A 17,237-nucleotide genomic window follows, 5' to 3' on the forward strand; every position below is an offset into this window, starting at 1 on the left:
TAACAGCTGATAAAATGGTTGGGATTTCTGAGAGTTGTAGGCCAAAACACCTGGGGACCCACAGTTGAGAACCACTGCTCTAGCTCCAAACAGTCTTTTAAGAGCTTTGAATACTTAGGACTATCACTCCCAGAACCTCCCAGCCACCACTATTTGTTTAGAATTCTGAGAACTGTAATTCACAATGTAATTTTAACAAATTTGGGTCTTCCAAATGATTCAGGTGTGTGTTGTTTCATGGCCGGGATCACAGGGTTGTTGTATGTCTTTCGGGCTGTGTGGCCATGTTCCAGAAGTATTCTCTCCTGACGTTTCGCCCACATCTATGGCAGGCATCCTTAGAGGTCGTGAGGTATGGATTCAGGTGTGATTGCGCTGCCTTCTACTGATCTCACAGTTCTGAACCCCCACCCTGCCTCTCCATGATAGGTTTCAGACCCTACTCAATCTAATAAGATGAAACACAAACACGATCTTCAGTTTTTCACCTGAGAAATTCACTTGCGTATTCTATTTTGGCATCTATTTAATCAGTTTGCATTAGTGTGACCATATTTTCAGCTCTGGATTCCTCTGTTCCCGCTTCTGGCTGGATTTCTAAGAACCCTGGTGATATAGAGGACAGAGAAGATGAAAGTCATTATCTAGACTAAGCTGGCAATTTATTCAGGGTGTTGATAAAACTGAAATTTGGATGACAGTTGAAATTAAATGTTATGTAACAGCAAGCATAGTGCCGAAACTTCTAGGATTAATTTCAGTTTTTCAAAGCTGCACTCAGGCTAATGACACACATGACTCTAGCTTTTCCACTCTAAGATCCAGAGGTCCTAAGTGCAAAAATATCAGCCTCTCATAGGCTAAGCACATAGCTGTGAAAGGGTCAGTATAATTTTGGATTTATCACACTCCAAGTATGTACGCAAACAAATAGCATTGCCCAGGCTATTATATAAAATGAGCATTTTTTGTGGCGGTGGATTACAGCTCCTACAACAGGCCTGCACAAACTGCAGCCTCCAGGTGTTTTGGACTTCATCTCCCAGAATTCCTGACTGTTGAACAAGCTGACTAGGGCTTCTGGGAGTCTGAGTCCCAAACACCTGGAGGGCCACTGGTTGTGCAGGCCTTTCCTGCAATCTTCATAGCCATTATGAGCAGTGACCATGCTGGTTGGAGGTTCTAGGAGCTAGTTTGAAACTGGGCATTGTAGTGTAAAAAGTAACACTTTCAGTTTCTGGAAATGAGATAACACTATAAATAAATTCCTGGCCCTTATAAGTCTTTCGATTTTCTTGAGTGAAGGTAAAGACTAAGATAAAGGACACATAAATCCACAATGACAATTAACACTTCCAGTCTTTTATAAGGAGGAACAGTATAGACTTTTCACTACCATAACAAAAACCATCTCTTAAAGATGCCCTGTATCCTGACAGGGAAACTATTATGACCCGGGAGAATAGACTCTTCAGTAACAGGGTTAGGGAATTTTTATTGGATGCTCTCCAAAGACTCTAAAAGCCCAAGATCCTGTCTGGTCATGGAGGCTAAGCTGGGTCAGCCCTGGTTATACTTAGATAGGAAACTGCCAATAAATACCAGGATAAATTTCAGAGGAAGGAACTACCAAACTCTGAGTATTGCTTGCCTTAAAAAATCCTATCAAATTCATGAAGGTGTCATAAATTGAAAAGCAATTTAAACACACACATCTCCACAGGTATTATTTAAGCAGGGGTGAGACAGTAAATTGATTTAACATATTATCTGGTTTGGTTTTGGAGAAGGGCTTGTTGAGCCAAGTTTTGTGCAAGATAGGAAGATGTCCGTGGATGTTCCAGAGTCCTCTGAAAATCCCGGGTAATATTTAATATACCTGTGGCAAACAATTGCGTCCATTTCAGTGGACCAACCTGATGTATGTTTCTGTCTGAACTTGCTGATGGAATATACCCACACCTCGGGATAGAGTTGGAAGAAATCATTACAGAATTATGTGTCACACAAACTGATAAATGTGCGCTTTCTGAAAAAGTGAGCAATTTGCATGTAACTGATTTTCAGTAAGTAGCTAAACTTGACTTTGGCGCAAAAACTGCCTGGGTTACTCCAAAGAATGCCTTGTATTGGATTAAAAAGAGCAGGAATGAGGTTCCCCTTAACCTCCCAGTGGCTTCTGATACCATTGACCATAATAACTTCTTGGGGTAACTGGGGCATGGGGTGTGCATGTGTTTGTGTGTGTGCTGCTTTGTGATTGTTCTCATGTTTTCATGGTCAATGCTTTCAAAGGATGCCTAGAAAATATTGCTTAACCCTGTCAATTCAGTTTGGAGCTTGGCTTACGCTCTATTATTATGAATGTCATAAACAGTTGACATCTATATCAACAAGCCATTTAACAGTCTACATTAATATTGTGGGGTTTGTCACACACAACTTTCATTTCATCTCCAGCAGGAGAGGCCATTGGATGTGTTGAATTAATAGCTGGTTGGAACCATAAATTTGATGACGGAATATAGACTAAAATTCAACTAAGAGCAGACTGAGCTTCTGTTACTGGGTGGTTCTTTACAGATGAGCGAGAGTGCTATTCAACTTGTTATAGATGGAGTCATTCATAGCTTGTGGTATTTCCTAGAGCTGTAATTGTTGCACAGGTGATCTCAATGGCCTGGAGTACCTTAGAAGCATAGAAAGCTCCTTCACGATGAATAAGAACTGTGGTCAGTTGAGACTATAAACTCTGACAGCAAATATGTCTCCAGAGTTTCAGACAGGATTTTTTCTTAAACCCTCTTGGAGATCCAAATTGGCCCATAGTGTAATTCCATCCAACTACTGGGGAGATTCTGATCCCACTTAGCTTATGCAAACAGACAAGATAAGGATGGAAATAATAGGATTTGTGTTACTAATAAGGATTAAGCTAAGAGTTTAATGGATTTCAGTTGTATAACTGGGCCTCCACGTCTGTTGGTTTAATTTTTGCAGGTTTGATTATTCACAAAATTGATTAATATGTTTTTTCTAGGAATCCCCATGTTCTCCAGATATTCCCTTTGGATGTTGACCATAGAGTTGCATTGAAAACTAGAGAGTCCTAGAGAAGTGCTCTTTCAATTTTTTTAAAAAACCTTTAGTCACAATTTCCTCACTTTTAGGGGGCTCCTGCCCCTCTAACCCCTGTGAAAATGGGGAGACCTACTGTAATTGTTGACCTCATCACATTGTTGACCTCATCAACCTGGGGGACAGTGGGGGCATCCATGGGGCAGCAGGGCAAATCTGACGGGCAGGGGGGGAAACGTAGCCCCGCACTCTGCATTGCCTGCGTCATCACCTTCCCCATCACACAGGGAAAGATGTTGCCTCCCAGGTCCCCCCCCCCTTCCCCGCACTGTCCCTATGTTCTCAGGGCTCCTTCTCAGGATACTGACAGGATGGAGCCCCACCTGAATTAGCCCTGTGTCATGTGATGGGCTCTGTCGGGCTCCGTTTTGACTCTGTACTGGAACCATACTAGGACAGAGCCCAAACCTCATGTGATGCGTGATGAGGTCCTCTGATGAAATGTATATCTATTGATTCCAGAGCAACGTAAATACAACTAATTTGCTCTAAATCCAAACAGTTAATTCTAATAATACTTGGTAATAGATGACTCTTATGATCTCTTCCAATTCGATGATTGGACAATGGTACCTTGTTTTGTTTTATAAACAAGTGCTTTGAGGAATAGTAGCACTTCCACTGTTACACTTCTGGTTCTCATGGAATAAAATGTTATTGCTTAAGAACAATTTAGCAATCCATAATTAAATTTCTCCAGCTAATAATTTTCTGTACTGTTTTGTCTCCATGTGCAGCGTGGGAAGCGTCTGTCTTATTTCATTTAAGTGGATCCCAGGGATTCTCAAACATATTAAGTCATCTCTGACGCACAGTAGCCAATTTTAGCTTTTACTACAAAAGGGTATTCAAAGACATGTGCAACACATTAATTGGGAATGGTGCGCATAATATATACACACATATTTAAAAGAGTAGGCATTCAAAAATGTCATGAGAATTGAGACGTGTGATCATACCTAGGAAAAGGCTACTCTTTGTGAGAAGGCCTTAATCTTATCAATCCTTTTACCTTTCCTTGTTTTGAAAGGTTATGCCAGGCACATGATGGTTGTTCTGTTTGTTAGCAAGAAAAGACTTCTGTTTTTTTTTTTTGGCTTCATACTAAATACCCCAAAGACACTAGATCCTTTTTTATCTTGGAAGCTAAGCTGGCATTTGGATGGAAGATTTCCAGAAAATATGAGGTGCTGTCAGCTATATTTCAGAGGAAGAAACTGGCAAAATCACTGCTGAGTATTCCTTGCCTAAGAAAAACGTAAGAAATCCATGGACACACTGTAATTCGACCGGTGACTTGAAGGCACATACACATATACACAAACCCAAAGGTTATGATATGTTGTTTTATATTTTGTTATATTGTATTGCTCTGGGCATGGCCCCATGTAAGCCGCCCCGAGTCCCCGTTAGTGATGACTCATGGGCAGACGAAGAGGAAAACATGGGATTTTCGACGGTTCAGCCAGAGCCGGAGCCTCTCCACCTGGAGGATGTTTGCCCTCAAGAATTCAGCCAAACAGGCCTTGGGCAGAACTCCCCCCCGTTTTCCCGGAGGGACAATTATACTAGAGATAGAGGAGTCAGAGAGGCTAATCGCCGGAGCCTGAAAATCGCTGCCAAACAACTAGCTGATTAGGTCTGCTTCCCTTGGGAAATTCTAAGGAGTCATGCATCTGGACAGAGTTGGGTTTCGCTTCTCGTTCTCTAGGGAAAGTGTTCTGTTGGTGGGAAAACGAGACCCAATATAGGTGTTTGTCGCAAGGGGAACTTTGCGGAGTCAATTGATCAGTTTGAGGAGAGAGATCGTGTGTGGACTTCGTAATCTCAGTTCCTTGCTTCCCGGATCAAGTTTCAAGCCTTGCCTTGTTTCACGTTTTGCCACGGACTTTGTTTCATGCTTCATGTTTGCCTCGTTTCAAGTCTTGGATCAAGTCAAGAATCAAGTTTAATTCCAGCCTTGTTGTCAAGCTTCATTGGACTATAAAGACTCTGTTATTTCCCCACACTATTGCTTGGCAAAAGTGTGTGTTTCGGTCAAGTGGATTAAAACTTTGAACTCTAATATCTTATATTGGACAATACATTTCTGGACTATATTTGACCTCATCTGAAAGGTCTGCTTCTGAACTATATTCTTCACTTGTTTTTATTGTTTTTATATATTTCTTTAATAAAGATATTAGATAGAGTCTGGCCTCTGCGCATGGTTATTGGTGTTCTGCAGCCTGGGTCCTGACACCGTTGGGGAGATGGTGGCGGGGTATAAATAAAGTATTATTATTATTATTATTATTATTATTATTATTATTATTATTAAAGGTTATCTCCACGGAGCAGGTTTGGGTAACTGCAAAGAAGGCAGGAGCCATTCCTGATAGCTCCTGATATAAAACTGAATCTGAGTATTTAAGAAGGAGAATTTGAAGGTAACTGAGGTAATGGGGGCAGTTAATATTACATAACTGAAATAATGATGTCAGCTGGGGTTCGATTCTCCTCCATGCAGTTTCATATTTACATGAAACTATTGGGACAGGACATCTGTAGTTTTGGGGTTCAATGCTATCTCTCCTTTCCATGCAATTCCAAGGTAGCTATTTCTGTACTAAATTAGAGTCTGTTGTCAGTAATGGGCTGGGTGAGGATGACCAAACTGAAACTTAATCCAAACAAGACAGAAGTGTTCTTGATCAGTCAGAAGGCAGATCAGGGAATGTCACCCAATCTATGCTGGATAAGTTACACTCTCTTGGAAATCTTGGTTTTACAGCTTGGGTATTTCATCTGTTTTCAGTCATGATTTTAAAACACAAGCAGTCCCAGAGTTAAAAACATCTGACTTTCAAACAACTCATAGTTAAGAATGGGGGTGAAACAACAGGAAGTGAGATAAATCTACCCCTAGTAAGGGAAATTCACTCCTGGAAGAGTTATCATGGAGAAAAGGTGTCTTCATTGAGCTTTATCACCAATCCATGTTTCCACAACAAGCCAAATTTTTCAAAATCCAATGATCACAGGGACAAAAAGTGAGGTGAAATCTTTTGAACATGTCCACAGACAGCAAAACAGATACTACAGAGGTGTTAACCCTTCCTTATGCGATACAAAGCTCTTAAAATGTACCTGTTCTGACTTACAAACAAATTCAACTTGAGAGCAAGCCTACAGAATCTATCTTGTTTTTAACTTGCGGACTGCCATGAATAATAATAATTTATTTTCAATACTTTTGTGGACCTTTTTGTTCAATCTATTTAAATTATTGTAAGTTGTCTTGAATCCTATGTTGGAAGAAAAGTGAGATATCAGTTCAATAAATGATAAATAATAGTAAATAATAATACATAAAATATAATTTTATGATTCTTCTTGTACTCTGCATATCTTCAGCCTTACCATCTATTAGATGAGAATGGCTATAAAATGTGACCCAAATATAATTTTATTTGAGTAATATTATGTGTATATTTTCACTAATCAGAAACCAGCCAGTGACAAAAGGAATTTGTTCATGCTGTTCTATAAAACATAGGGGGAGATCTAATAGCATCCAAAATATGCATCAAGCATTTGTAAAGTATTTGCTCTGAGTTTGTATAAATGTTTACATTCATCATTTAAGTTGTATGTACACTATTTTTCTGGTTTTCACTCTTAATGTTGCCTGACCAGTAATTGGCTCTTGATCTCAACTTTGTTGAAAGACCCTCGGTATGTTTATGTACAGTTCCAAAGCAGGATACGTAATGCCATCTTTGGAAAGAGAAAATCTAGGTTCCTGCCCTAGAGGCATGTAACAACTGCTTGTATTGTGAAACCTTACTTTCGTAGCACTTTTTATCATGAGGCAGACAGAACAGCTAATCTGTATTTGTGTGGGGTGTCTTCTCATATCACAAATTGTGAAAGCTTTTTTTCTCCAGTGAGGAAATTTTGCTGAATGCCTCATCCATGGAGGCCTGAAACAGAGGGGGGAAAGTTTGAAAGCCTTTTTTTGAGCAAAAAGTCAGATGATTGTCAGGAAATGACTTATTTTTCTATGCAATGTCCAAGTGTCTTGTAATCCATTGTGCTATCTATGTGAGAGTAGAATAGAGCTAATGTGGTACAGTGGTGTGAGTGCTGAGCTAGAATTCCAGGAAACCGGCTTTAAATCACTGCTTGGTCACAGAGAAGGAAGGACACACTCTCTCTGCCTCAGAGGAAGGAAAAGGCAAACCTGCTCTAAACAAATCTTGTCAAGAAAATGCCATGATATGGGTGCCTTAAGTCAAAACTGAGGCGATATTAGGACAGGGCTAGCCCAGAATATTTTGTTGACTGATGGCTATTTGTCTGGAGGAGTGGGCTCAGATGAAATGATCTGGAGGTAAATGTTGCTGTGCCCCTTACTCCTGCCAATTGAAGCAAATGACTTGCTCTGCCTGATGGTGGGGCTACCCCTGCTTTAGATTGTGTGACAAATAAAAGCCACTGATTAAGGATCTCATCAAATTGATGAGGTCCAGCATTCTGATTTGCCAGTCTCTGTGGTGAATCGGGGCAGGAGGGCAAATCCCAGAGGGATGCTGGGATTGCCCCACTGCCCCAGACACTTCCCCATCACATGTGGGAAAGAGTCGCTGTGTGGCTTCCCCCACGCTAGCCCCGTTGTTCCTAATAAAACACAGGGAGGCTTTCTTGTTGGTGGTGCAGCGTCCCAGGACGCTTCTGCTCTAGTTGACCCATAGAGCCCAGCCAGAAGTGAAGGTACAATGTTTGATGGGCAGTATGAGGCTCTGTGGGTCAACTGGGACAGAAGCGTCCTAGGATGTTGAATTTCCATTGTATGATAAGGTCCTATTCCTTCCCCTCCAGCCTATCTCTTTTTCATTCATGGAGAATATATATGCTATACCTATGGCCAAAGACATTGTGATAAGGTGTCCCTCTTAGGCTGTAATATGTTGTGTAGTAGAGGATTACAGATGATGAAACATGCCTCTACTACAGGGATGGAGAAAGTAGAGTCTACCACATATTCTTGAACTGCAGCTTCCCTCAGTCCTGGACAGCACAGCCAATGATGATGAAAGTGCAATCCAACATCTTGACAGCCACACATTGCCCTCTTCACCACTATGTTTTAATATGGAGCATATCTTCTGTAATTGCCTTTACAAACATTCATTAAGTGGCTTTTGAATAGATTATGTACCACTGTCTCTCAGCCTCTGGGAAACACCAGCAGCCTATTTAATGGTTTGGCCAGACCTCAAGATTTGACCCAACGCTTCAAAGTGCAATGAAACATTTTTATTGAGATCATCAGCTGGAGGAGAGCAAGTGTGGTGCAATGTTTTGGGTTTTGCACTAGGACTCTGGAGACCAAGGTTCAAATCTCTGCTCTGCCATGAAAACCTACTTTGTGACCATGGGAAAGTACAATCCCCTTAAAGAAAAGCAATGACAAACCACATTTGAACAAATCTTCCCAAGAAAATACCATGATAAATTCACCTTAATGTTGCAAAAACTCAGAATTAACTTGAAGGCACATAATAAACAGCTGAAGACCCAGAATAAAGGAGGAGTGGGTTTTATGTTTACCTATAAATTGCCCATTTCCCCATCATATACCCATCAGTCTGGCACACATTTCTCGTACTGTTATTGGTGTGAAGACTAATTAAACATTTCCAACTTGCATCTTTTCAACTAATGTATGTTTTTATATGAGAAGTCCATAGGAAATATTTAGTGAGTCATAATTATAAAGCTAAAGGAAGAGTCTAACAGCACCATGTCACAAGTGGTTTAATAACTAACTCTGGAATTAAAAGCTTAGAAAAGTAAAACTTATTCTATAAACACTTCAAAGAAACTCTGAGGTAAGAGCTTTACGGTTAACGCAAGTAAAATGCTAGATCAAGAAGCTGGCAAATTATGCTAAGGTAAAATATAATTCAGCCAAACTTACTGAGCAGAGCCGAGAATTGTTAGTGACCCTGACATAAGTATAAACACACACAAGGAAGTTAGAGAACAGGATGAGAACATATACATGTCACAAAAAGATAAGGAAACAAGATTAGAAAAATCAGCCAAACTAACACATGATGACAGCTAAGTACCTGCCACATAAGGAAAAAAAATCATGCTCTTACTAGCATTGATTTAAAGAAACCAGAGATCTGAACCTCTGTATTGTAAATCCTCTGTTGAATTCTGGGTTCATTGCTAAACATTTTATATTATATCTATAAGGAAGTGTGGTCCCAAGAGTAATCCCATCTTAAAATAATACATTCTTGTTATATGTTAGAAAAATCCAACCTGTTAAGTTAGCCACCTGATTTAAGACTGGCAAAGTACAAAGGATGACCCACAATAAGACACCATTCACATTAATTCTAAGCTAGAGTGTTTCAGTGCCTCACAAAGCAAAAACTCTCATGATTCTATAGGACAGAACAGTGACAGTTACAATAGAAAAAGAACATTATAATTGTGTAGTGTGACTGGGTTCTAAGGTAACCAAGTTTGACTCACTAGTTGCCACTCTCTGCTATGTTGGGTTTCTCTATTAGAATATGGAAAACTTACTTTTGGGGTTACTGCTTCTATAGTCAGCCAGACAGCATGCTGGTTGTGGGGTTTTGGGAGTTTTAGTTTGAATTGTAATTCTTCTAAGCCCTGACTTGGATGTCCCATCAAGTTCTCAAACTTTGCTCCCTTACACCTTAAGTATCTTTTGCTTAATTCTCAATTATATTTTATTACTATGATAGCATTTTCCTGACTTTTGCATGTTTTTTTATTGTCTTTCTTGACAAACCTTTTCAGCATTTGTTCCTGCAGGTCAGCTTTGCTACTTGGATTAGAAAATGAAATCATATTGCCTTTTGTTCCTGATGACAGGGCAAACAAACTTTCTTCCTTTCCAGGATCAGCACCTCAGTTTCCCTGAAATGTCTCTGGAAGGTTAACAGAATTTGGATGACTTTTGGACAGATAAAAAGAGCTGCTCCTTTTCCTCAGGATGTATCTTTTTCCATGAAAATATAGCCATCAGAAAAGACCTGCTTGTGAACTGTGAGATTTTGAGGTCATGAGAAAAGGCAAAATACTCCCCCATCCTGCGCAATACACCCCTTTTCATCTTCTTTCAAATGCAGTGAGAATGGGAAAATGTATTGGCAAGTTTTAAAAGGAATCTGTCCTCTGCCTGTGAACTCTGTCACTGCAGTTATACGAGAAAAATTATACATGTGCTTGATTGTGTAAGTGAAAAGAGAGAGGGGATGATCTGTATTTTTGGCAGCTTCTTTTTTGTACTTTGCATGTGGCTTACTGAATTAATCGACAGGAAGTGCTAGCTGGGATAAGTATGTGTATGATCCAGTGAAGAGGGAAAAGAAGAGGCTGCCATTTAATGAGAAAGGGAACTCAGTTCAAATGTGCAATGCTTTTGGAGCATTTCTCACATCTGGCACCAAGTCTATTTCTGGAACCTAAAATGCATTTCTTGTGAATGTGGGTAGCAAGGTGTGAAGGTAAGGTTGAGAAGAAAAGGAGGTACATGCTTGGAAAAGTACATTTACATAACAAGTCGGTGGTGGTGGGTTACTGTTGTGGAGGTTGAACTGTGTCAATCTAGCCAGGCTAGTAAAGCACTGGAAGCTCAAAGCATGAACCAAATCTTGTGGGAACAATTGTAATAAGATCAGCCAGGCTATCTCCCTTGTAACAGGATCCATGATGTTCAAGCCTCCCTACCTTTACATTATTTCTGTTTCTTCTGTAATCAATAAAGCTGTGGCCGGTTTTAATCCCATGATCTCAGATAATCCCTTCTCCATTATGATTTTACAGAAGATTGGGTATAGAGAGGTTGTGGTGAGTGGAAGGGAACATCACCATTCACCAGTTTATGGAAGTTACATGAGTAATGCCATGAACTGATGGAAAGGAAGGCAATAAAAGTAGCTTCTCATGATCTGTCTAGGATTCCATTCCCCTCCTCTCTTCTAGAAAGCAACAATATTTTTTTAGAAGTGGAAGAAAATGGAGGCTTCCCAAAGACATCTGGAGAACATTTACCTTAGTACTTATTTGTGAGGTTTATTTTGGAGTGCTATCCACTTCTGTCTACCATTTGTACAATCAGATTTTAGGAGCTGTATACACAATTAATTCACCCTATGCCAAATTTTTGGGACTGACAAATCTTTTACCAATCTTTTGATAGCTGAATGTTGGTGTGGTTAAATAATACTGTATTGGATATGTGTCTCCTCCCCATAGCCAATGCTATATAACTTAACAACACAGACATTTAGCTGTGGAAGGACTTGGAAGAGATTTGTAAGTAGAATCATAGAGTTGGAAGAGACTTTGTGGGCCATCTAAGTCTCTAAAAGTTTAGCATATAGTGAACAGATCAGAGGATACTTTTTCTCTCTGAAGAGTAGTGAAGTTATAATCTGGTAAAACAGGAAAAGGAATTGTCACTCCTAATCTCCATGCTGATTGAGTCCTGCCCGAGAGTAACCCCAAATATAACATTGTATGAAAAGTAACTTCATAATAGATATGGAAAGGATGAAAACTAGCTGAACATTCAAGATGCCGGTACTTAGAAAGCCTAAAGCAGCAGTATGTTAACCAAAGACAAAAAGTCTGCTGTTCCTTTGAGCTGTCCTTTGGGTATCAGATGCCCCTTTCCCCTTTGTCTTCTGCCCTGTCTATTCTTAGAACAGAGTGAGTCAGAGATATTTCCTTCTGGTCATGGGGAGGCCAGGAAGGACTCCTCCTGGATTTCTGGAGAGGATGTCTGACTGGGGCAAAATAGTTAGATATGAGGGTCATATTGAAAGTAGTGTTCATCAGGTCATAATTCCATTATTTATAAACTGAAACATATGCAACTAAATACATATGTAAAGTAGTGCATTGTCTACGACATGGTACTATTCAAACTAGACTCCACCAGTGGCAAAGCATTGGCATCACCTTTGAATGCACTCATCAAATCTTTTAGAAAAACACTTTTGGGGACTCCCTGAGTGTCTGATAGCATCTTCCATTTTGCCTACATAATAATCATAATAACACTTTATTTATATTCCGCTCTGTCTCCCCAAGGGGACTCAGAGCAGATCACAGAGCAGATCTAGACAGGCAAACATTCAATGCTTTTAATACAGTGGAATAACAATGACACACAAATACACCAAACAAAGGTAAAGGCTTCCCTTTTCATCTTCGGCTTTCTAGAGGTGGTGCTCAACTCTGGCCATGGGGAGGTGCTCTTGTTCCATTTTCAAGCCAAGGAGCCAGTTATCCATAGACATCTCCTGGTCGTGTTGCCAGCATGGGTGCCTTTATTACCTTCTCACCGAAGCAGTACCTATTGATATCCTCACATTTGCATATTTTCGAATGGCTAGGTTGGCAGGAGCTAGGGCTAACAGCGGGAGCTCACCCCCGACCCGCGGCTTCAAATTGCCAACCTTTAGATCAGCAGATTCAACCAGTTGCGCCACTGCAACATCATCAAAGTGCAATCACTGAAAGCTTTGTATAATGAAGTATGAATTTTGGTTTACAGATGCTATGTTTAATTGTGTGTTTGTGTTTTAAAAGGGTAAGTATTAGTTATTGCATCTCAGCACTCAGAGGCTGGTTGCCATGGAGAAGTAGGCGGAGCCAACTGCCATTTTGTTGAAAAGTGCAAAGTTAAAAAAAGGGGATTCAGTCTGTGCTCTGATGAGGCACAGGGAAGATTGATCCTAAGTTGAGGGGATCAAGGCGACTCAATTATTCCTTTTTGAGTCTGTTTAAAATAAGTTTGGTGACTTATTTAATGTAGTCTGTGTCCTGGTAAGGAGCAGAGAATCTGTGATCGTATATCACAGAGTGACTGCGGTTTAAAAGTAGCAGAGGAAGAAGTTCTAACTACTTTAAGTAAAAGAAATGACACTTTAGGGAGTTTATCTTACCTCATTCTAGTATTATAACCATTAATAAAAGTGCCTCTAAGTGAGAACCAATATTGTAACCACTACGCTCTGTGCCTGAATAAACTTGTTATTGTTCCTCCAACATCTAAGCCTCTGTCACATATATTATAAACCAAGGTGCATTACCATCTAAAGTGAATAATAATAAGAAAAAAAAAACAAAGGTCTCCTCTCTGAGTCTTTGGTGGTTGCATCTTGACAAATTGGTGGCAGCGGTGGGATAAAAAGATTCCCCCTGCCTGAAAGAACCTTAGTCGTTCATAGTCCTTACAAATTGGTGGCAGCATTATAAATTCTTTACAAATTGGTGGCAGCGTTATATAGCTCTTCACACTTTGGTACAACACGTCTCTTTACCTTCATTTTAAAGGGCAGTGCAAAGAGCTCATAGACTCCAGCATAGTTCTGTTGCTTTTGCTAGAACAATTTGGGAGCATTTGAGCTTGGAGAAGTTCAAGCAAACTTCATCACTGTGCTAGGCCTTTTCTTCTTTAGTTTGGAAGAGTGAGGAATTGGTTTTGGACTACAACTCCCAGAACCCACACCAGTGCTGCCAAATGGATATGCTGGTTGGGATAGTCTATGAGCTGTAGTGCCTACCCCCTATTCTTCTCTTCACGTTTTCAAAAATATGTATCCTGAAGTGAAATGTTGAATATCAGGTCCTTCGTGTAAACTGGATTGCCAGGAACAGTAATTTTAAAATGTTAGACTATAACAAGAAAGTTATTATTGAAAGGCTTAGAAATGAAAAATTTGAATGCTAGCACTAGTGAAAGTTGGGGAAACTCCTCATAACAATAAAAATCCTAGTAAGAAGTTCATGCCTTTTCTTTAATAAGAGAACATACACAACAAAGCCACCATGCAGGTGTGAGGGCTTTAATTTCATTAGCCAATATAGGTAGCTACAGCTGAAAACAGCTGGGACAGCTCCTTCCACTCTTCTCTTTGATCCACAGTCCTAAGTTAGAACTGATTTGAAAGCACACAATATCAACATCTTTAAAATGTCCAGCATCACTACTAATGCTGAGAATAATATGTTACTAGAAGCAAAATGCCAAGGGTCAGGAATTTGTCTTAATACATCTTAATATAGTTAATACATCTCTTTGTTTCAATGGACTCTCACTTAGAAAACCTCAATTCAAAAGACCTATTGAAGTCCTTCAGTCAATTTTCTCTGAATGCAATCTATAATTTAATGTATAGTGTTTGAATGGGAGGCCATAAATACTTTATCCCATTGAGCAAAATTATTTTCTGCCTTTGTAGTCCCATAGAATTTTTCTCATGAATATACTTGCTTTCTAAGAGGTCTTTTATTTCTGGGTAGTGGCATGATTTAGGAACTCCTGCAACTGTTCTTGTTTTGTTTAAAAAAGGTTTATAGAGCTATTAGACAAGCTATGATAGATACCCCACTTGGAAGAGTGAATGCAACACATATTTTGACTGATGAACCCAGCCTGGAGGCCCATGGATCTTAATCAAAGGTTTCTCCAGTCAAGCAGCTTGCAGGAGGCTGATCCTCTTGAAACAGAAATGGTTCCCTTGGCATCCAAAATCAGCACATACTTGCTGGAAAATAAAGCTAGGTCTAATACTCAAACTGCTTTGCTATTCATGCTGGAGGGCCTCTCTGGAGTAAACCTCTCTGGCTGCATCTACACTGCCATATAATGCACTGTAGTCTCGTTTTAGACTGCATGCACTGATGCAATGCACACAGGCTAATTGCAATTTAATCCAGAGTAATTAATTTTTGTTAAGTACATAATAGCACAACATGTGAATAGATAATAGACAGCTATTGCATGTACACATTGTAAATAATGGAGTATTTCCATATCTATTAATTTCTTTTACAAAGTTATTCTTTTCACATTTTCCCCTCTTTCCCCCATCTCCACTCCTGCAACCCCCTACCACATTTTCTCTATATCTTGAGGAACACAATTTTCTTAATGAACATAATAACTTAATAATAACAATAACATAACAATGAACAAATATCCATGAACACAATTTTCTTAATCTTTGTACAATATCTGTATTGGCTTCACAACTTTCTATCCATTCCATATGTCACCCATTTCTCTTTAATTTCTTCTGTGTATCCCCTTGAACTATACATAATGCTCAATTGGACTTGCTCAATTGTTCCAATTATCCAAATTCCATTTTTTCCCATTTCTCCACCTTCAGGCTATTGCTAAAATCATTGCTCTTTTGGTTTTATACAGTAATCCTATTATTTCATAGTATTCCCATTAACATAAAGTCCATATTTAGTTGAATTCATATTTTAAATAATGTTTCCATTTTCTTTACTATCTTTCCCCAGAAAATTATTATCTTTGGGGATTCCCACTACATGTTGGCATACCAACCTTTATTTGCTCTACAATGCCAATATGTTGTGCTTATTCCCACATTTGATAGTTGGGCTGGCGTTCTGTACCATTTCCAAAAAAATTTGTTTCTAACTCTTTATCCCATTTTAATGTTGTTAACTCCCTTCCTTATTTCCTCTATTGTTTGTTTTGTGTGAGGGCCTTCTTTATGCCTTTTTTTGTAGTACTCTTCTTATATATTTGTAACGGATTTTGCCTACCTTACAGGGTTGGTGAGTGGCCTGCCCTGCAGGGCTGGTGTACAGCCATTTTCAGGCCTTGCTTACAAAAGCTAAGCTAAGCAAGTGGGAAGAGCATTCAGGCAGCCATTACTGAAAGTGCCGTCTGATGCAAACAGGGAGAATTTGCTTAGCAACTGGAGATGGGCGAAGCCATAGTGACAGTTGGAGCTAGGCAGCCGAAAAATTCTTTCAGTTAGTCAGTTGGTTAGTTGTAGTTTGACATAAGAAGACATAGGTTTGGGAACTGTGATTTTAAAAAGAAACTTCTTTGAAGAATATAGTTAAGAGCCTTCAGGGAAGTAAGGCTGAGGACTATATTGAGACTCTATAATTTTAGAGTGTTGGTGTCAAATCCTAGGAGAAGTGTATTTTAAAGTTAAATTGTCCTGTTTGTGTTTCCTGTGTGAAGAAACATGCTTCCACAGAATCCAAGTTATAAAACCATCTGGATCAAGGTTTATGTGTAAGATCTTGCGGATGAAAGGTTTTAAGCACTGTATATGGTTTTAAATTTGTATATTGGTTTATTGTTATTGCTTAATTGTTTTAACTCTTTTATGTTTTATTCTATCGTGTTGCTGTTTATTGGCATTGAATTTTGTCAGATTTGTAAGCCGCTATGAGTCCCCTCGGGTGAGAAAGGCGGGATAGAAGTGATGTAAATAAATAAATAAATAAATAAATAAATAAATATAATAGTAGCCTTTGTCCAATTGGGGTCAATCTCCTTCTCATACAGGCATTCTAAGGGCATCCACTTTGATATTTCAGGCATCCATATTGGATGCCATTTTTTTTTTACATATTTTGTGCTAATTTTGTGGGGCCCCTTGTTTTTTTAGTGCTTGCCTCTAGATTTCTTGTGAATATGCCAATTTTTCCTCTCCATTATTTACTATGTCCTCTATTCTAGACCATTTTCTCTTTTTTCTATCCTGCGTCCTAATAGTGGTTTTAGTTGAAATGTTTCATAGTATAGTTCCAGGTTTGAAATCCCCCATCCTAATTCTTCCTGGTGTGTATAATAAAGTTTTTTTTTTGAAATTCTAAAATTATTTTCTCCTAAAATCCAATCTCTAATGGTCTTTTTCCAAGTGTTACATTTTCTTTGATTAATTTCTATTGGGAGTATCTGGAATAGGTACGTTATTTTTAGGATTAAAAACATTTTAACAGCTTTTATTTTACTAAGGATACTTAAGTTCTCTCTCCCCCTGCCATCCTTTCATGATCTTAAGAACTTTCTTCCATGCCTCTTTATAGTTACTCTCCATCATCCTTTCTGTGTTTTTGTATTGTCACTCCCAAGTATTTTATTTTCTTCTTTCCCATACCTATTCCCATTATTTTGTCTATTTCTATTTTTTTCTAGTCTATTTATTTCGAAATATATGATTTCAGATTTCTTTATATTTAATCCAGGGTAAGTCACTCCTGTGTTAGCACTA

The 17,237-nt window shown here is 39.1% G+C and overlaps 1 long non-coding RNA gene across 1 annotated transcript; it reads right to left on the reverse strand.

Annotated features, from left to right (window-relative positions):
• Positions 1–508: 508 nt before the first annotated feature.
• Positions 509–16,664, reverse strand: LOC134298392 (uncharacterized). The gene is made up of 2 exons (XR_010005444.1): positions 15,769–16,664; positions 509–606 (listed from the first exon to the last, which is right to left on the reverse strand). It is a non-coding gene; the product is annotated as an uncharacterized LOC134298392 (long non-coding RNA).
• Between the last annotated feature and the right edge of the window lie 573 nt (positions 16,665–17,237).

The sequence above is a fragment of the Anolis carolinensis genome, chromosome 1 (assembly GCF_035594765.1).
Source record: "Anolis carolinensis isolate JA03-04 chromosome 1, rAnoCar3.1.pri, whole genome shotgun sequence".
NCBI classification, from domain to species: domain Eukaryota; kingdom Metazoa; phylum Chordata; class Lepidosauria; order Squamata; family Dactyloidae; genus Anolis; species Anolis carolinensis.